Source organism: Palaemon carinicauda, chromosome 44 (genome assembly GCF_036898095.1).
Source record: "Palaemon carinicauda isolate YSFRI2023 chromosome 44, ASM3689809v2, whole genome shotgun sequence".
Classification (NCBI taxonomy): domain Eukaryota; kingdom Metazoa; phylum Arthropoda; class Malacostraca; order Decapoda; family Palaemonidae; genus Palaemon; species Palaemon carinicauda.
Window position 1 is genome coordinate 11,363,049 of NC_090768.1, and position 21,324 is coordinate 11,384,372.

Genomic DNA, 21,324 nt, shown 5'->3' on the forward strand with positions numbered 1-21,324 from the left:
TAGGGGTGAAGACAAAGCTGCCAGTCTTGTCCAAACATTCATGGGCGAGTTCTTGTTGGTGTCGTTTACCGTAAGTGTTGCTACATTGAGTGAAAGAAAGTTCACGTAATGTATTACATTGTTATAGTGACAAAATCCTCCCTTAATTTTTATAGAGCCATTTACCCTACCGGTATCTTAAACAATGTAACTGCAGCCCATCGATGGTATCGTAAATAGTACCAATTTTCTTTTTAATTTTGCAATCCTGTGTTACGTTAGGTGAAGAGCATGAAGCTTTTGCCAACATACCATAAGCAGGTAATATGTAGCATGACATCAAGTTTATTCGTTGAAGTTTATGGCATGGTTCTGTAGGTTAAATAATTTTGATACTGCCGATAAATATACTCATTCGATACCGTAGGTTATCCTAGATATCATTTTATGGTATTACTTCGTGTATTGATATATCAATTGCCATTTCTTACATTCTTAGGCTACACTTCATGTAGGACAATTAGCTCGAGAGTTTAATGTACATAATTCAAACCTTGTCATCGAATTGACTAATAACCTAGGCCTATTCTTAGGAAGAACTGGTACTCGGAAATGAACGACTATACATTTTTGAATTTAAAGTTTTGGGAAAGGCTGATTCCTGCAGATTTTTCAATATTTCCTAGTTTTTAAACTGTAGGTGAATATATTGTGTAAGCCACTTATTTATAGTGGATTCCTTCCATGATTGTTCCTTCTAGAACTGGTTTTTATTTTCCTAAACTTGTACCTTGTAATGCAAAATTTAACTTTTGCCAGTAATCTCGTGTCAAACACATTATTCACCTTCCTAGACAGCCTAGTAATTTATTTGTGTGGTTAGGTAACCGAGACCGGCGCGAAAAGAGAGAATCCACGATTACTTGTGGCCATAGGTTGGGTTAACTTCTCACCCAACTACTCGCTGCCCATTGCCTTCACATGGTCGAATAACACACTGTACTACCTGGTATTGTATTTACTTTGTTTCTTTCACAGTATAAGTATTGTATTATGGTATGAACACATTTCACTTAGTGTACAGTACATATACACTCATGTACGTACAATTGCACTATGCATAACACATGTACGCATGGCTGCATTATACATAACACATATACATACGACTGCACTACATACAACACACATGCTTTAATAATGTAATGTGACGAAAACATAGATGTTCCTATCTAATATAACACTCGCTGATACTGTAGTGTATGTTACTGTAATAAATGTACAGTACTATCACTAAACTACAGCTTAATTAGCTAAGGTAACACTCGTAAGTGTTCACTGTTTTCGGTAGGTTGACTCACGCTGTTCAGACTTACCGTACATGTAGGTGATATAGCCTATATCCACATTACTATTGTAAAATACAGCATTTAGTATACAGTACTTACATTAGTTAATATAATAACAACACTAGATTATTACACAATGAATACAATAAGAAAATAAAAACTGAAAGAAAAAATACATCACTTTATGAATGAAGTTTTATTCAATAAGTCTGAATCATGATGCAACTCTTGAGTTATCGGCTGTTTAGCGTGTTGGGTAGCGTAATGAACGTATCATATTTTATACTAAAATAACTATAAGCACACTGGATATGAAAATGTTTTTTATATAACTTTTTACATTAATATGTGATTCTGCACAAAAAGGACTAAAGCGTGAGATGCACATGCGAGAAGAGATGCAAGACTAAGGGCGAGTGAGCGAGAGATGGGGTATTGTGTTGTGCGGAGAGGGAAATAGCGTGAAGGATGCCGGTGTGATGGTCTGAACGATACCCCGGTCTCAGAATTCTCCTTGACATTGTATAATGGTTCTTTTCCGCCATTAGCTCGCTTCGCTCATGAAAATAAAACATCAAGCTCGTATGTACTGGCAAGCGGTAATGTTGAGCTGCGCACGCTAACATTATGAGAAAATAAAACATCAACCTTGTATGCACTGGTAAACGGTAATGTTCGCACATGCGCAGATTATCAAGGAGAATTCTGAGACCGGGGGATCGTTCAGACCGTCACACCGGGTGCCAGGGAGCGCGGTCGGTTTGAAATTGTCAGGTCCAGAGACCATTTGTCTTGAAATCGTAAATGCATGATTTTTTTATTCAATTTATGCGGTTCTCTGTATCCCTAATGACTGTATATGCAAAGACCGAGGGCTGACTAATTTGCTGTTACTTCAAGGTATAAACGCGAAAGAATGCTGTTAAGTATTACAACAATATGTGCATTATTAATTATTACAAGGGGATACCTTTTAAAAAGGGATAATTAGGGCATTTCAAGTGTAAACATGGTGAGTTAGTCCTCTCCCCTCTTTCTACTGTACTGTGCATGGCTTGAACAATGTGAATAAAGCTTACACATCAAAGCACTTAGTTACATTTATGCAGATTTGATCATAGGCAACCTTAACTTTGAGAGGCTAACTTACATCCTTGATGAGAACCATTTCATTTTTCCAGTTGCAATTAATTTAGATGTAGGATCCATTATTACATAGACTTAATAGTATTCATATTTGCAATAAGTTAGGTGGTAGATGTAGCCTGGTTAAGGTAATACACGTAACTGTATAATTATTTACCTTGTTATAGGCACTAGTGGTAGTTTAACATCGCAACCTCTTGTTTCATCCACAAACCTATTTATGATATATGGTAGTGGGTGTTCTTCCAATATGTGATCTACCGGGTTGTTTCTCTTCCAATATGTGATCTACCGGGTTGTTTCTCTTCCAATACGTGATCTACCGGGTTGTTTCTCTTCCAATATGTGATCTACCGGGTTTTTTTCTCTTCCAATATGTGATCTACCGGGTTGTTTCTCTTCCAATATGTGATCTACCGGGTTTTTTTCTCTTCCAATATGTGATCTACCGGGTTGTTTCTCTTCCAGTATGTGATCTACCGGGTTGTTTCTCTTCCAGTATGTGATCTACCGGGTTGTTTCTCTTCCAGTATGTGATCTACCGGGTTATTTCTCTTCCAGTATGTGATGTACCGGGTTGTTTCTCTTCCAGTATGTGATCTACCGAGTTGTTTACATTCCAATGTGTGATCTACACAATAACAACCTTTATTTCCCCAACAAACTTGCAAACTACGGGGTTTTTAAGCCATGTAGTTGTTTACCCATTAACTATCCATTATTAATCATTAAACAAAGCAAAATATCTAGTTGTCAGCATTCCAGTATAAACCAAACAATCTTCAAAAATTAAATTTGAAATATCCTTTTGGAATATTTATTTGGAATACAACCCATATAATGTGGACTCATGCAGAGTTTGTAAGGAGCGTTATTTATAATGAAGAAACAGCTGTAGCCTACTTACGTGAAAAGAATTTATTGGATGATCCTGAAGTTGTTGCCATTAATTGTGATAAGTGCGGAAGTGTTATGAAAAATAAAAGACGTAAAGTGAAAGGAAGTTTTGTACCTATAATGAGATGTCCAGTGAAAGGATGTCAAACTTTTAAAAGTGCTCGTTCTGGAAACAGTTTTTCATTACTCTGATTTAGATAATAAGAAGAATTGCAAACTTTCCTTATGCCAGATTCTAGATATTGTGGATTTTTGTGTGTGTGAAACCCCTATCAAATATGCTGAAGTTATCACTGGACGATCTCATTCCACACTAGTTGACTGGTATAACGTGTGCCGTGAAGTTTGTACTAACATAGTTCAACAAAAAGGTCAGATGGTCGGGACTACTGCAGAGCCAATACTGATAGATAAAGCTAGATTTGCTGGCAGGAGGAAATATAACCGTGGAAGACTACTTCAAGGAAATCTTGACCCAGAATCAACAGACAGTGAAGCAGAAATTGAAAATAATAGGATTGACGGCCCTTGTTTGTTCGGTTTAAAGAAGGTCTTGACTGTCGTTATTTTTATGTTGATCATCGAGACAGAAATACACTTTTACCAATAATAATTCGTGAATGTGCACAAGGATCAATAGTACATTCAGACGAGTGGCCGGCTTATAGCACCTTGAATTCTCATGGATTTGTACACTCCACTGTTAACCATCAGCGGCATTACGTTGACCCTAACACTGGAACGCATACCCAATCAATTGAAAGATTGTGGTTAGATGCAAAAATAAAAATTTTGCAAACGATGAGAGGTACCGCTAAACATATGCTTCAGTCACATCTGGATGAATACTGTTATAGAACGATGAGAAAAGAATCAGTAGATTTATATTCTGACTTTTTAAATATTAGAGAGGTCTATCGTTAAATGTCTTGATTTTTACCTTTTTCCATTTTTGCTATCGTTAAATGTCTATTATTACCTTTTAAAATTTTTCATTAAATATAGTCAATAATAAATTCTTTTTATTTTTATTTTGTCTACCTTTTTTCAATATTAATCTTACCCGATGATCATGTAGCTGTCAACTCCGTTGCCCGACAGAAATCTACGGTCGGGATACGCCAGCGATCGCTATCCAGGTGGGGGTGTACACAACAGCGCCATCTGTGGTCAGGTACTCAAGTACTTCTTGTCAACAAGACCTCAATTTTTCCTCTGTCGTGCCGCCGGCAAGACCTACATGGATACGCTGTTGATTTTGGAGTCTTTTGTTCACGTTTTGGTGATGTATTTGCTCTGAAATTTAGCCTTCGCTGTTCAGGAAGCTTTATCCTTAGCTTAGCAAGCTTTTGGAATTAATTTGATTCATTGGTTAACGATCTTTGCTTTATTTTGGAATTCCCCTTTGACTACCTCTAAATTCAAGATGTCTGACCATTCCCAAGTTCCTAAATACAGGCAGTGTAGTGTTAGGACTTGTAATAGGCGTCTTCCGAAGGCCTCTATAGATCCTCACACCGTATGTTCCAATTGTAGGGGAAAATCCTGTCAATTGGAAGATCGATGTGGGGAATGTGCTGGGCTTTCGGAATTCGATTTTAATGAATTCCTCAGATATACACGTAGGTTAGAGAAGGAGAGAGATAGGAGGAGTTCTTCTCGCTCTGTGGATTTTTCCTCTCCCCATGCCCCTCAACCTTTTCCTTCCCCTGTGGTGGTGACTCCCGAACCTGCTACGAGTGTTCAGCCTGCAATGGCTGATATGTTGCGTGCCATTCAGGCTCTCGGTGATAAGGTGGAGTCGTTGGTTAGTGACCGCAATCAGCTCTTGGCAGATGTCAGAGAGCTGAAAGCGAAGAGTGCAGTGGGAAGTGTTAGTGCTAGTGCTGTGCATAGTGTCAGTGTCAGTGTTGCGCATGAGGGTACATCTGTGCGTGCCAGTCGTCCTCCCAGTCCGGGACCTCTTGCAAGCTCCCAAGCCCAGGGGAGAAGCAATGTCGAAGGACCAAAGGGTTCGGCAGGCCTTGATCGGCAGACGAATGAGCCCTTACATTCCTCGTCTGTGGAAGAGGTTTCCAGGAGGAAACGGTGGACCAAGGTCTCACGACCGCTCAAACGCAAGGTCCCTTCCGAGCTAGTCCAACGGCCCAGGTGTAGCCACTGGGTCAGTTCGGACTCGCCGCAGTCATCTGATGACTGCACACCTCCCAAGAGAGGTAGAGTGGTCCCTCAACAGGCCTCTGCTCCGTCTGTTGTTGCTCCAACCACAGTAGACCCTAAGTGGTCCATGCTGCAGACTATGCAGTCTCAGCTTGCGGCTTTTATGCAGGAGTATCATGCCGAGAAGGTTAACACCTCTCCTGTTATCCTACAACCCGCAGAGGTTGTACGCTCAGCAGATACTGCGGCTGCCTGCTCCCACACCCCACCTGTGAGAGCTCCTCCACCGATGCGCAGTCCTCACTGCCAGACGCATGTTCTTGCTGCACCATCTGCTAACATGCGTGAGCTGCCGCATCAGGAGTTGCCGGGTTCCAGCACTATGCGGCATTCTCCTCAGCCCATGCAGCATGCTCTGCAGACCTTACAGCATGCTCCGCATACCATGCAGCATGAGCCTCATACCATGCAGCATGAGCCGCATACCATGCAGCATGAGCCGCATGCCTTACATCATGCTCTGCATACCATACCGCATGCTCCTCAGCCCACCGCAGACCCTCCCACACACCGGCCCTCTGCTTTTGTTGTTGCCAGCTCACAGTCTGTCCAGCAGAGGCATGATGATGGATCCGCAGGCACGCATGCACCCGTTCTGCAGGATTCAGCCGCTCAGCTTGCTGCTCTGCCTTTGCCACTCACAACTCAACTTTCGGATGAGGATGTATCGGAGGATGAAGCTGCTCATCTGGATGATCCTCACTCTGATGTTGAAGGACACAAGTCTTCACCACTCTCCTTAGACTTTCGCAAAGTCCTTGCTTTGTTCAGAGAATTGTATCCTGAACACTTTGTGTCTGCAACCCCTCGTTCTCCTCCCTCCGAGTTTGCTCTGGGCATGCAGTCTGCTGCGCCTGCCTTCACCAAGCTTGTTCTCGCCAGATCATCAAGGAGAGCTTTGAGGGTTATGGGGGACTGGTTGCATTCCAAGAAGCAACTGGGAAGGACCTCTTTTGTGTTTCCTCCTCCCAAGCTGGCTTCTAAGTCGAGCATCTGGTATGCCACGGGAGAGGAACCTGGCTTGGGGGTTCCTGCCTCTGCCCAGGCCGACTTCTCAAGTCTGGTTGACTCTCCCCGCAGGTTGGCTATGAGACGTTCGAAGATCTGCTGGTCCTTTTCTGATCTTGATCATATGTTGAAGGGAGTCTTTCGTGCCTTCGAGATATTCAACTTCCTCGATTGGTGTTTGGGAGCCTTAAGCAGGAAGACTTCCCCTTCTGACAAGGACTCGGCCATGCTGATCATGTCCAGCATGGACAAGGCAATACGGGATGGGTCTGGTGAACTTGCGGCTTCATATGTATCAGGGGTCCTCAAGAAGAGAGAACATCTGTGCTCCTTCTTATCTGCTGGTATCACTCCTTGCCAGAAGTCAGAGTTGCTGTTTGCTCCTCTCTCCAAGTGTCTGTTTCCGGAGGAGTTGATTAAGGGGATGGCTGCCTCTCTTATCCAGAAGGATACGCATGACCTCATGGCTTCTTCTGCACGTAAGGCTAAAACCTTACCTTCCGTGCCTAGACCCTTCCGCCCTTTAGCAGTTGATACACCTGCTTCTAGGTTCATCCCGCCCTTTCTTGGCAGAACCTCCAGCAGAGGAGGTACCCGTGCAGACAGTCGCCGTGGCAAGTCCAAGAAGGGTTCCAAGTCCGCAAAAGGCAAGTTTTGACCGCCTTCCTCTCCAGACAGCAGTAGGAGCCAGACTCAAGACCTTCTGGCAAGCTTGGGAGAGCAGAGGTGCAGACGCTCAGTCTGTGAAGTGGCTAAGGGAGGGATACAGAATTCCGTTCTGCCTCAATCCCCCTCTAGCTACATCTCCCATCAACCTCTCTCCCAACTACAAGGAGAAGGACAAGAGGCTAGCGTTGCAACAAGAGGTGTCGCTCTTGCTACAAAAGGAAGCAGTGGTCATAGTCCGGGATCATCAATCCCCGGGCTTTTACAACCGTCTCTTCCTGGTAGCCAAGAAGACAGGAGGTTGGAGACCGGTGCTGGACGTCAGTGCTCTCAATGCTTATGTCACCAAGCAGACGTTCACGATGGAGACGACGAAGTCGGTCCTAGCAGCGGTCAGGCAGGAGGACTGGATGGTCTCGTTAGACCTGAAAGACGCATACTTTCACGTCCCCATCCATCCAGACTCCCAACCTTTCCTAAGATTCGTCTTTGGAAAGGTTGTGTACCAGTTCCAAGCCCTGTGCTTTGGCCTAAGCACGGCACCTCTTGTGTTTACGAGACTGATGAGGAATATTGCGAAATTCCTTCATTTGGCAGACATCAGAGCCTCCCTCTATTTAGACGACTGGCTTTTAAGAGCTCCCACAAGTCGTCGCTGTCTGGAGAATCTCAGATGGACTATGGATCTGACCAAGGAACTGGGCCTCCTGGTCAATTTAGAGAAGTCCCAGCTCGTCCCATCCCAGACCATTGTTTACCTGGGTATGGAGATTCAGAGTCGAGCTTTTCGGGCTTTTCCGTCGGCCCCAAGGATCAACCAAGCCCTAGAGTGCATCCTGAGCATGCTGAGAAGGAACCGATGCTCAGTCAGGCAGTGGATGAGTCTAACAGGGACACTTTCATCGCTGGCCCTGTTCATCGAGTTAGGGAGACTCCACCTCCGCCCCCTTCAGTATCATCTAGCTGCTCACTGGATAAAGGACATGACGCTAGAGACGGTCTCAGTTCCTGTTTCCGAAGAGATGAGGTCTACTCTAACGTGGTGGAAGAACAGCATTCTTCTCAAGGAAGGTCTTTCGTTAGCTGTTCAGACCCCCGACCACCGTCTCTTCTCGGACGCATCAGACTCGGGCTGGGGTGCGACATTGGACGGACAGGAATGCTCGGGAACATGGAATCAGGAGCAAAGGACGCTTCACATCAATTGCAAGGAGTTGTTGGCGGTTCATCTGGCCTTAATAAACTTCAAGTCCCTCCAGCTAAACAAGGTGGTGGAGGTGAACTCCGACAACACCACAGCCTTGGCTTACATCTCCAAGCAGGGGGGGACTCATTCGAGGAAGTTGTTCGAGATCGCAAGAGACCTCCTCATTTGGTCAAAAGATCGAAGGCTCACGCTGGTAACGAGGTTCATTCAGGGCGATATGAATGTCTTGGCAGATCGCCTCAGCCGGAAGGGTCAGGTCATCCCCACAGAGTGGACCCTTCACAAGAATGTTTGCAGCAGACTTTGGTCCCTGTGGGGTCAGCCATCCATAGATCTGTTCGCTACCTCGATGACCAAGAGGCTCCCATTGTATTGTTCTCCGATTCCAGACCCATCAGCAGTTCACGTGGATGCCTTTCTGCTGGATTGGTCCCATCTCGACCTGTATGCATTCCCGCCGTTCAAGATTGTCAACAGGGTACTTCAGAAGTTCGCCTCTCACAAAGGGACACGGCTGACGTTGGTTGCTCCCCTCTGGCCCGCGAGAGAATGGTTCACAGAGGTACTGCAATGGCTGGTCGACGTTCCCAGGACTCTCCCTTTAAGAGTGGACCTTCTGCGTCAACCTCACGTAAAGAAGGTACACCCAAACCTCCACGCTCTTCGTCTGACTGCCTTCAGACTATCGAAAGACTCTCAAGAGCTAGAGGCTTTTCGAAGGAGGCAGCCAGAGCGATTGCCAGAGCAAGGAGGACATCCACTCTCAGAGTCTATCAATCTAAATGGGAAGTCTTCCGAAGCTGGTGCAAGGCCAATGCAGTTTCCTCAACCAGTACCACTGTAACCCAGATTGCTGACTTCCTGTTACATCTAAGGAACGTTAGATCCCTATCAGCTCCTACGATCAAGGGTTACAGAAGTATGTTGGCAGCGGTTTTCCGCCACAGAGGCTTGGATCTTGACACCAACAAAGATCTACAGGACCTCCTTAGGTCTTTTGAGACCTCAAAGGAACGTCGGTTGTCCACTCCAGGCTGGAATCTAGACGTGGTCCTAAGGTTCCTTATGTCATCTAGATTTGAACCGCTCCAATCAGCCTCTTTTAAGGACCTCACATTAAAAACTCTTTTCCTCGTATGCCTAGCAACAGCTAAAAGAGTAAGTGAGATCCACGCCTTCAGCAGGAACATAGGTTTCACATCGGAAACGGCTACATGTTCCTTGCAGCTCGGTTTTTTGGCTAAAAACGAGCTTCCTTCACGTCCTTGGCCTAAATCGTTCGAGATCCCTAGCCTGTCCAACTTGGTGGGTAACGAACTGGAGAGAGTACTTTGCCCAGTCAGAGCTCTTAGGTACTATCTAAAAAGGTCAAAACCCTTACGAGGACAATCAGAAGCCTTATGGTGTGCTGTTAAGAAGCCTTCGCTACCAATGTCTAAGAACGCAGTTTCTTACTACATCAGGCTTCTGATTAGAGAAGCTCATTCTCATATGAAGGAAGAAGATCTTGCTTTGCTGAAGGTAAGGACACATGAAGTGAGAGCTGTGGCTACTTCAGTGGCCTTCAAACAGAACCGTTCTCTGCAGAGTGTTATGGATGCAACCTATTGGAGAAGCAAGTCAGTGTTCGCATCATTCTATCTCAAAGATGTCCAGTCTCTTTACGAGAACTGCTACACCCTGGGACCATTCGTAGCAGCGAGTGCAGTAGTAGGTGAGGGCTCAGCCACTACATTCCCATAATCCCATAACCTTTTTAACCTTTCTCTTGAATACTTTTTATTGTTGTTTTTGGGTTGTACGGTCGGCTAAGAAGCCTTCCGCATCCTGGTTGATTTGGCGGGTGGTCAATTCTTTCTTGAGAAGCGCCTAGGTTAGAGGTTGTGATGAGGTCCTTTAGTATGGGTTGCAGCCCTTTATACTTCAGCACCTAAGAGTCGTTCAGCATCCTAAGAGGACCGCTACGCTCAGTAAGGAAGACGTACTTAATAAAGGCAGAGTAATGGTTCAAGTCGACTTCCTTACCAGGTACTTATTTATTTTATATTGTTATTTTGAATAACTAATGAAATGAAATACGGGATACTTAGCTTCTTTGTTAACATGTATGCTGGTCTCCACCCACCACCCTGGGTGTGAATCAGCTACATGATCATCGGGTAAGATTAATATTGAAAAATGTTATTTTCATTAGTAAAATAAATTTTTGAATATACTTACCCGATGATCATGATTTAAAGGACCCGCCCTTCCTCCCCATAGAGAACCAGTGGACCGAGGAGAAAATTGAGGTCTTGTTGACAAGAAGTACTTGAGTACCTGACCACAGATGGCGCTGTTGTGTACACCCCCACCTGGATAGCGATCGCTGGCGTATCCCGACCGTAGATTTCTGTCGGGCAACGGAGTTGACAGCTACATGATCATCGGGTAAGTATATTCAAAAATTTATTTTACTAATGAAAATAACATTTTTCCTAGTAGATCACATGCCATGAACAGTAAATCAATAGTAGATCACAAACCTTCGGTAGATCACATTGGAAGAGCACCTGGTAGTGTCTTTACTTTATATCTATAGGCAGATTTTACCCCGCCCCACCTGCCTAAACTGACAAGGTTGTTTCCTTGGTCATTGTACATCATGCTATCAGAATAGCAACAGATTAAAGAAATGCATTACCATAACTTGTGAACTGCTGTGACTGCAGACCTCTTGTAAATGTGCTGCAGGATATAGTCAGACTTGTGACAGTCCATTGATGTAAACTTATTGGGAACCAATACAGTAGGTGTATTTCTATCATTCATTGGGGGTATTCCATAGTCTTATCACAGTAACAATATTTTTTATGCTTGGTGCAAAGCCCGTAATAATAATTTGTTCCTCCGCAAATAAACCCTCGTCTCTTACAGTATACTGTATAGATATAATCTGTTGCTTTTATGCTACAGCCAAAATTTAAGAAGTAATGTGAGTCTGGCAACATTGTAAGGTTGATTTCTGTTCCCACTTAACCGAGTAAGTGTGTCGGAGCCTGCGGCTTAATCCTAACTGTACTCTTGGTTGCTGTGATGTTTGGACGTCTGCTACTCGACTGCGGTCCACGCTGTGCTTTTGTGCTTTCTCTTTGCTTGTTATTGGTGTATGAAAACCTGCCCTGGACTAGAAGGTCGCCCTTGTGGCCCCTTTGAGTCGAGTAGAGGTAGATCCCCATCCTTTGTGACCAGGGTTTCGTGGTAAAAGATGCTCAATGAAATTCCCTTGTCGGGAGTGGTCGTCTTCCCATTGGGAAAAGTATGGTAGACGTCATAAGAAGGCTAAAAGGGATTGGTCCCCTCCTGCTTCTTCCTCCAAAAAGGGCAAAAAGTGGAAGCCTTCATTTCAGATTCCTGATTATTCCCAGTCCTATCCTTCATTATTGAAGTTCCCAGAGGCTCCGATAACAAAGAATTATGGCCATGTATTATAGAAGCACCAGTTTGTTGTGTTATCTTCAATTTTGCTCGGTGAGGTGGAGAAGACGCATAGTGCTTTTGATCTTTCGGCTTCAGTACTTATTAAGCCAGATCAGGATTCTTTGCAGCAACCTTTAATCTTACCAGAGAGCTTCTCACTCCTTTCCTGACCTGCTCTTACAACCTCACACATGGATGTTCTAATATCTCTTTTCTCAGAGAGACTTTTTGCAAGCAGTATTATTATTATTATTATTATTATTATTATTATTATTATTATTATTACTGCTTGCTAAGCTACAACCCTAGTTGGAAAAGCAGGATGCTATAAGCCCAGGGCTCTAACAGGGAAATTAGCTCAGTGAGGAAAGGGAACAAGGAAAAATAAAGTATTTTAAGAGGAGCAACAATATTAAAGTAAATATCTCTTTATAAACTATAAAAACCATAACAAAACAAGAGGAAGAGAAATAAGATATGAGATAGAACAGTGTGCCCACGTGTACTTTCAAGCAAGAGAACTCTAACCCAAGACAGTTGAAGACCATGGTACAGAGGCTATGGCACTACCCAAGATTAGAGGACAATGGTTTGATTTTGGAGTGTCCTCCTAGAAGAGCTGCTTACCATAGCTAAAGAGTCTCTTCTACCCTTACAAAGAGGAAAGTGGCCATTGAACAATTACAGTGCAATAAGAAGAATTGTTTGGTAATCTCAGCGTTGTCAGGTGTGTGAGGACAGAGGAGAATATGTAAAGAGTAGGCCAGACTATTCGGTGTATGAGTGTATAGGCAAAGGGAAAATGAACCGTAACCAGAGAGAAGGATCCAATGTAGTACTATCTGGCCAGTCAAAATAACCCTTAACTCTCTAGTGGTAGTAGCTCAACGGGTGGCTGGTGCCCTGGCGAAAAAATGGCTGGATACCCTCGTTGGTTGTCTTTCTGTGCCTATCAGGTGAAGTGGTCTATCCTTTAATGTTGATGTTGTGGGAAGAGGCTTTGAATCACTCAATATCTCTCTACCTTGGGGAGGAAAGACCCGGCTCAGTTGCAGCCTTGATAGACTACCTCACAGCCTTGATTCTTGCCTTTTAGAATGAATAGACGTTACATTTCCTCCTTGGTAGAATTGTGTTTCTTCATACAAATATCTTTTCATACTACAATATTCTTATCTGGGTATCATTCACCATGATTAGCCAGACCATCAGCTCTCTAGTTTAACAGAACAGAGAGTTTGCGAAGTGTCAAGGGTACCCCTCTCTCATGATCTTACGAACTCAAAGTAGTACCCCAGGTCAAGTTTCCAGCTAGATGGATTGTGGGCTTCCACCCTCCAAAGGGCAGTCTTCATAGTAAAAAGCAAATTGTTTGTATTTTTGTAGGAACAAATGACAAATTTGGAAGTAACATGTATTTTTCGTAACCATATAAACCTGAGCTCTTTATGCATCACCTGTCCCCCTAGAAAGTACTGCCTACTATCAAAATGGACAATATACTTCCAAATTTGTCAATTGTTCCGTAACTGGAACACAAACCACGCTATTTAATAGGGGTATTACTTTCGACGTAGCTGAAATGACGAGCCATTAATTTTTAACAAGGGTTTACTACCCACACTGCTAGTTAGGGGGGGGTAAGGGGAGGGTAGCTTGCTCCCCCCCCCTCATACAGCTGATCTCACTTTGCTCTCGTCTCGGATGGTGGTCGGATGTGTCCCCTCTCATCCTCGCCGTCATATTGGCAGCCATTAACGCTTTTTGTTCTTTCTTTTTCTAGTTACTATGTACGTGAAGTTGGCCTCTGCCACCTGCCCTGGTTTTCCCGACCGCCCCTGTGGAACGTTTATGTCAGCTGTCGAGACTGATCCTCACGCCCTTTGTCCTTCTCGTAGGGGCCAACGGTGTGATAGTGTCAACAAGTGTAGGGAGTGGTCTGCCTCCCAGTGGGAGAGGTTTTCGCGACGGCGGAAGAAGTCCAAGTGGGATATTTCTTCTTCGAAGGTTGCTTTGAAGGAAGAAAAACCCAAGGCCTCTTCTTCCGTTGCCCAAACCTCCTCCGAAGCTCCCACTCGGTCGGTCTCTTTCGAGAGACCCTCGAGTGGTAGCCTAGACCGAATGAATTATTTCTATCCAACCTTGGGTCTCGAGATATGACGTTGCTTCCCCTAGCGATGCAGCTCCACCTCTCCCCCCGGGGGAGGACCTGTCACTAACTTCCCTTTCTCAGCTTTGGTCCTCCTTTGGGCTTACGGGTTTGCCCTCCAAGGAGGTTTTGCTTGATTATATCCGCCTGGGTGCTGCTGTCAAGCAATCATCGTCACCGTCAGAGGTTGATCCTCTGTCTCTTGTCGATTTTGTGGTGTCATAGGTATCCCATGCGGTTTCACCCATCTCCTCTTCCACTCCAGACTCTACCGTAGCTGACGGCTTAGTTTCCCCCGTTCCTGATCATCTTACGAGGGGGAAACTAAGTCCATCATCAGTCTCTCCTGCTAGTGTTTCTCTCCCTCGGGGGAGTTCACTTACAGAGATTCCTCTTTGGAGGACTGCTGAAGGTCAGCTTGCTGATCCAACGACCCCAGAGGGTGCATCCGTCGGAAGACTCGCCTTCCTCTTCGCCATAGAGGCCTTCCTTCGTCTGCAGTGAGGAGGCGCCTCTTTGGTTCAACGTCTTCTATGCAGTCCCCCGCAGAGGAGCCTTTAGACCGATCTTCCATCACTGCACATGCATTGGACCTGGATCTCTCTGCAGATCGTTCGCGATCTCCTTCGGTGGAAGGTCGTTCTTTTAAAGGACACGTCGACCTTCCACCCGACAGACCTGCCGTCGCCGTTCCTGCATGGGCCTAACAAGGCTTCACCTGAATGCAATATTGCGCGCCAACAGTCAACGCGCCCACACAACCTGACAAGCGCTCATCAGTAGCTTGTCAGGCCTCATCACTACAGCGTGCTGCTCATCCTGCTCGCTGTAACATAGGGCATCATCCTAAAGTGCTTACGTGCCAACATGCACACATGCGCCAACGATCTCCTGCAATCACACGCCCTGCGCATACGCGCCAACGATCTCCTACGCGCCAGCGCCCACCTGCTCGCAAATTACCTGCGCGCCATCATTCTCCTGTGCAATAGTGCTCTCCCGCGCACCATCATTCTCCTGTGCACCCAACATCCCCGCTCTCCTGAGCGCTATACAGTATTGCGCACCATCCTACGCGCCAGGTAAAACCTTCGCGCCAACTTTCTCTTGCAAGCAAGTTTGTAGATAAGACAGCTATGCTGCCCTCACCCACGCACCTTCCCTTACCAATGCGCCAGCCTTCTGCGCGCACTTACAAAGATACGCGCACACGCGCCAACATTCTCCTGCGCGCCCGCACGCTAGGGGACATTCTCATGCGCGCTCACCCTAAGGCTTTGACAGATGCGTGCGAACACTCATTGTGGTTCTCCTGCGCGTGTGCCATCAGTCTCCCGCGCGCGAGCTTCAATATTCTCCCCACGCGAGCGCCATCATTCTCCCTCGCTTAAGTGTCAATATTCTACTGCGCGCGAGCCTGCGCATCACAAGGAACGACCTCCGGCAAGGTCGCCATCGCCTCATTCACCTCCCCGCAAGCGCATACCACCGCGCATTGTGGGAGAAGGGAAACTTCCAGAGGGAGCTACCAAAGGCAAACCCACCTATTCCACTGACTCCTCCCGAGGATCCTTCAATCCCTTTCCCTTCAGGGGGTATGTCTGACAGTGTGTCTGTCAGCCAACAGCCCTGGTTCAGAGCCGTAACTCAGGCTTTCAAGCCTGTCCTCTCTGAGCTAGGACACGGAACTATGGCTTCCTCTACCCCTCTGAAAAGGAAAAGAGGAGCTCTGGACGCGGTCACTTCCCCAAGGGCGAAACTGACTCCACGCAGACCTTCAAGGCAGGTTCCTCCTATTCCTCGGACTGACTCCTTCCCTTTCAGACGAAGATCTCCCGTCACCAAGGGAAATACGCGAAGAGAGATTTTCCCCCATCGCACCAATGGAGGAAACCTCTCTTCACGCTGAGAGTTCCACACAGTCCGGAATTAGAAGGAACATGCCACCCTCATCAATGTTGGAGTCTTACTTCCTTCCCCGGAAGGAATCCAAAGACTCCAAAACATTGCCTAAGTCCTCCACTACGGCTTAGATGGAGCCAGCCAGCCACTCAGGGAATGTCCGCGATTCTCCCCAAGAAGAGTCTTTGGGGTTAGAAGGAGACTTTGCTGCAAGTCCTACAACAGGAGGAGACCAGCATGAGTCAGAACACGCATTTTGGCAGGTTCTGACTCTAAAGAGGGATCTCAATGGGTTTTCCGACCTAGAGATCCCTCCTCGAGAGGGCAAAGACACGGTCCTAGACCACGTCTTTGGTACTCAGAAGCCCTCTAAGACGTGCAGCCCTGCCCTGGTCTCAAGGGGTAAAGAGTACCAGGGACAAGATTGCCTAGCAGCTCTCCGAGATGTCCTCCTCCAACCGTTCCGGTACCACCAACAAGCTCCTCCCACCTTCTCGCGTACAGCAGAGGAGGTACTTTGAGATCCTGGAGGAGCCTTGTTTAGCTCTTCCACTTCACCACTCGCTGGAAAAGCTAACCAGGGGAGTCCCTCTTGAGAGAGACTCCAACCAGCAGGTCTTGTTCTCGGCAGCCGAGATCCTCAACCAGGAGAAGGTCACGAAGTGTGCTATGCAAGCCACTTCGTGGCTCGATATCTGGTTGGGGACCTTAGGTATCCTGATACGTTCTGAAGATTTCTCCAAGGAACGTACCAGGAAAGCTATGGAAACCTTCCTCCTCTCAGGTACTTGCACAATTGAGTTTCTGGCCCACCAAGTCTCGAAATTGTGGGCAAATACCATCCTGAAACGTTGGGATGCAGTAGCTGAGAGATTCCACCAGAAGGTTCCTAGCGCCGAGATCAATAGGCTCAGACATTCCTCCATAGAGGGGTGTTTTCTATTCGAGCCTAAGGATGTGGAACATACTGCTGAGAGGTGGAGGAATTCACATCAAGACTCCCTCCTCCATAGGGCTTTAACATCTAAGCTCTATGAGCCTCCAGCGACACAGCAGTTCTGTCCAGTCAAGACCACTACGACGACAACAGCAGCGAAGACGATGGTGTCTAAGCCCTTTCCTGTCAAATAAAGGAAAGGCAAAAAGTCTTCAAGGGGAGGCAAAAATCCTAGAGGGAGCAGCCGAGGCCTCAAACGCTAGGATAGGCAGTCCCCCTGCATTTCCACCTGTGGGGGATGCCTACAAAGTTGCGCAAACTGGTGGAAGCAACTCGGGGCCGATTCCTGGACAATCTCAGTGATCAGTCTAGGATATCGCATCCCGTTCATAACATCTCCACCTCCCCTGACGACGAATCCGGTGTCATTGAACTCCCTTGCCATGGGATCGGCAAGGGCAAGCACTTCGGGCAGAAGTCCAGACCCTGTTGTAGAAGGGCGCTCTCCAAGAGGTCCTCGACTGATCCCCAGACTTCTTCAGTCAACGCTTTCTTGTAAAGAAGGCGTCTGGAGGCTGGAGACCAGTCATTGACCTCTCAGCTCTGAACAAGTTTGTCAAACAAACTCCGTTCAGCATGGAGACGGCATACACGGCCAGACTAGCAGTAGAACCACAAGACTTCATGTGCACACTGGATCTAAAGAACGCGTACTTCCAGATCCCAATCCATCCGTCTTCAAGGAAGTACTTAAGATTCAGCCTGGACAACAGAAAATACCAGTTCAAGGTGCTGTGCTTCGGTCTTTCCACAGCACCGCAAGTCTTTACCAGAGTGTTCACCCTAGTATCATCTTGGGCACACAAGATTGGCATTTGTCTCCTCTGTTATCTGGACGACTGGCTAATCCTAGCAGACTCAGTGTCAACCCTTCTTTAACACCGAGACAAACTTCTGAGACTTTGCCAAGATGTGGGGATCATGATCAATCTCAAGAAGTCCTCCCTGCTTCCCACTCAAAGACTGGTATACTTAAGCATGATTATAGACACCACTCTCCACAAAGCCTTCCCATCAGACGACAGGATAGCAAGGCTGAGGAAGGTCGCAAGAACTTTCTTCGCTGGCACATCTAGTTCCCAATGGTCGCCTCAGGAAGTCCTCCCTGCTTCCCTTCCCACTCAAAGACTGGTATACTTAGGCATGATTATAGACACCACTCTCCACAAAGCCTTCCCATCAGACGATAGGATAGCAAGGCTGAGGAAGGTCGCAAGACCTTTTCTCAGACGAGAAGAACTTTCAGCCCAATCATGGTTTCGTCTCCTCGGTCACCTTTCTTCGCTGGCCCATCTAGTTCCCAATGGTCGCCTCAGGATGAGATCCCTCCAATGGCGACTCAAGTCCTGGTGGAATCGAGCTTATGACTCCCCGGACATCCAGATTTCCATGGGACCTGTGGAACTGATGGACCTCCAGTGGTGAGTGGCAAACGAGAACCTACGAAAGGGAGTGGGTCTTCTCGTCCTCCCCCCCGGATTTGATGCTGTTTTCAGACTTCAAAAAAAGGGTGGGCGCCCCACGTGCTGCACCACACAACCTCAGACCTCTGGTCAGAGTCAGAAAAGTACCTCCACATAATTCTCTTAGAGATGAAGACTGTCTTTCTAGCCCTTCAACAGTTCCAACAGTACCTGGCAAGTCACTCTGTGGTGGTGATCAGCGACAACACCACAGTAGTGGCCTACATCAACAAGCAAGGAGGTACTTTTTCGCAGCAACTATCCCATCTAGCAGTAGAGATACCGAGATGGGCCGAAATCCACTCGATACCACTATCGGTACGCTTCATTCTGGGCAAGAGGAATGTGCTCGCCGACAGTCTGAGCAGAGCATGTCAGATAGTGAGTACCAAGTGGTCTTTGGATCATCTAATAGCCAATAAAGTCCTGACTTTGGGGGTTCTCCTACTGTGGACCTCTTTGCAACGGCCCTGAACTTCAGGCTCCCGCTGTACTGTTCCCCAGTCCCTGACCCCAAGACTCTCTGGCAAGATGCTTTCCAACAATGGTGGGACAACATCGACGTTTACGCCTTTCCCTCGTTCTGTCTGATGAGGAGGGTACTCAACAAGACCAGAACATCGGTCAATCTTTCAATGACCCTCATAGCTCCGCTATGGCATCACGCAGAATGGTTCCTGGACCTTCTGCAACTCCTAACGGAGCCTCTAAGAGAATTCCCTCAACGACACAATCTACTCAAACAACCACACGCCAACATTTTCCACAAAGCCGTAGCTTCACTACGACTTCACGCCTGGAGACTATCCAGCATCTCCTCTCTGAGAGAGGATTTTTGCAACAAGTTACAATCAAGATGTCTGGACATCTGCGGAAGTCATCAGCAGCAGTCTACCAGGCAAAGTCGAAAGTCTTTTTTGTGGTTGGTGTTGTAGAAGGGGTATCTCTCCACTCGATGCCACTATTCAAGCAATAGCGGAGTTCCTCGTGTATTTGCTTGAAGAAATACAGTGAACCCTCGCTACTTCGCGTTTCGACCATCGCGGATTCACCACTTCGCGGATTTTTTTCATAACCCATGTATATACATATATCGCGGATTTTCCAGAAATATCGAAAATACCGCGATGTGACTGATGGTGCGAGATTGGAGAAAGTAAGGAAAATTGAATCGTGATTGATTTTCAATATAAATGAAACTTTGAGGAGCAACAAAGATATCATTTGTTAGAGAGATAGAGAGAGGTAAGGAATGGGAGGTAGTGAAAAGTAGCCCACAGAGAGAGAGAGAGAGAGAGAGAGAGAGAGAGAGAGATAGAGGGGGGTTTAAATGTAATAAACAAAAAAATTTGATAGGTTATAACACATTGGTGCTTATGTAATATCAACTGTATACTGTAGACGGTTTGAATAAGTTAAGAAATGGTATAAATGATACTTTGTTCGTGTATTCGTACACACTCAAGAGCGGCAGCTAGATGACAGCTGATCTAATCACAGCCAAAAGTAAAAAAAAAAAAGAAGTCAACAATACTCGATTTTTAAAACAAACCCGAAATTTAAAAACAAAAGTACACGCTTTCTTAATGTGCAATTAACTATTTAAAGAGTGGCAATTTTCTAGAATAAAATATTTCCCAAAAAATAGTGGTTTGCTGATGAAATCGGATGCCGTATTTTTAGCTATGATTGAAATGGATGTAGACTCGGCCTAATTATTTCGTTTCGTATTTAATTGACACTAAGAAAACTAATTTTAGTTTCTTCATCTAAATGTAAGTATTGTATAACACGGAGAGAGAGAGAGAGAGAGAGAGAGAGAGAGAGAGAGAATCAGCTGTTGTACTCAAATGGCGTGTTTTTGTTTCGTGAGAATTTCATCGCCACGACTTTAACAGCAACATACTGTACTGAAATTTACAGTATTATACAGACTACTGTAATATGATAAAGTAAAATATTTGTAATCTATTTTATATGAAATGGGGCTATTTTTTTGTTTGTTTAAAATTTACATTTACGTATGTAAAACAACTCGCTCTCTCTCTCTCTCTCTCTCTCTCTCTCTCTCTCTCTCTCTCGTAGATTGTTTTCCTGCTTTGCTACGTATGTATGATTTTATATAGATACGGTAAATAATATTTGTAATAACATATTTTATTAAAGCTTTTACTGTAATATCATTATTTATCACTTTCATCATGCGCGTTAAATTCCTTAGTTTGTTTACTGAGCGTACTTTATGACGCCGTCGTTTCAGGCGGCGTCATAAAGAAAAACATTTCATTTGGAAGTCCTAAGAAAAATTAAGTAAAACATTAGTAATAACCAAATCAACATACTGTACTGAATAATCAATATAATGCAGAAACTAACCTATACACAGATGTGTAAATGCGTTTGTTTCTTCATTATAATCAGAGATAAACGTAAACAAAACATTGGTTGCCATTTTTTATCGTGCTTTTTGGCGTGTTTAGGAAACGCATGATATAAAGTCGCCCTTAATATTTGTGCCTGTTTTAGTTTAGGGTACGTTAGTACATGCATTAAGTGTTCTGTACATTAAAGGGTAGTTTGTTAACAGTACTACGTACAAGGGAAGGTTTTAAAAGTCTGAATATACATGTTAAATAAATAGGTAAATATGGTGTCACTACTTCGCGGATTTTCACCTATCGCGGCCGGGTCTGGAACCTATCTACCGCGATAAACGAGGGTTCACTGTACGCCTCTCAGTCCTGGCAGTGAAAGGCTATCGCGCAGCCTTACGTCTCGCCTTCAGACTGAAAGGAATGGACATTTCTTCATCGCTAGAACTTTCTCTACTCATACGGAGTTATGAACTTACCTGCCCCCAGTCAGAAGTGAGACCTCCCTCA

General features: G+C 45.4%; 2 protein-coding genes across 7 annotated transcripts in view; both read left to right on the top strand.

The window, feature by feature from the left end:
• Positions 1-21,324, top strand: part of Taf5 (TATA-box binding protein associated factor 5) — a 570,605-nt gene that overhangs the window by 329,750 nt on the left and 219,531 nt on the right. The gene's annotated exons all lie outside the window — the stretch shown is intronic.
• The window catches only part of LOC137634494 (peregrin-like), a 160,914-nt gene that overhangs the window by 285 nt on the left and 139,305 nt on the right, over positions 1-21,324 (top strand). Inside the window, exon 1 of one of the 6 annotated variants that reach the window (XM_068366916.1) lies at positions 861-988. The exons of the other annotated variants lie outside the window; for them this stretch is intronic. The gene's annotated coding sequence lies outside the window, so the exon portion shown is untranslated. Of the gene's footprint in view, positions 1-860; positions 989-21,324 lie in introns of those variants that run through there. 6 annotated transcript variants of the gene reach the window in all.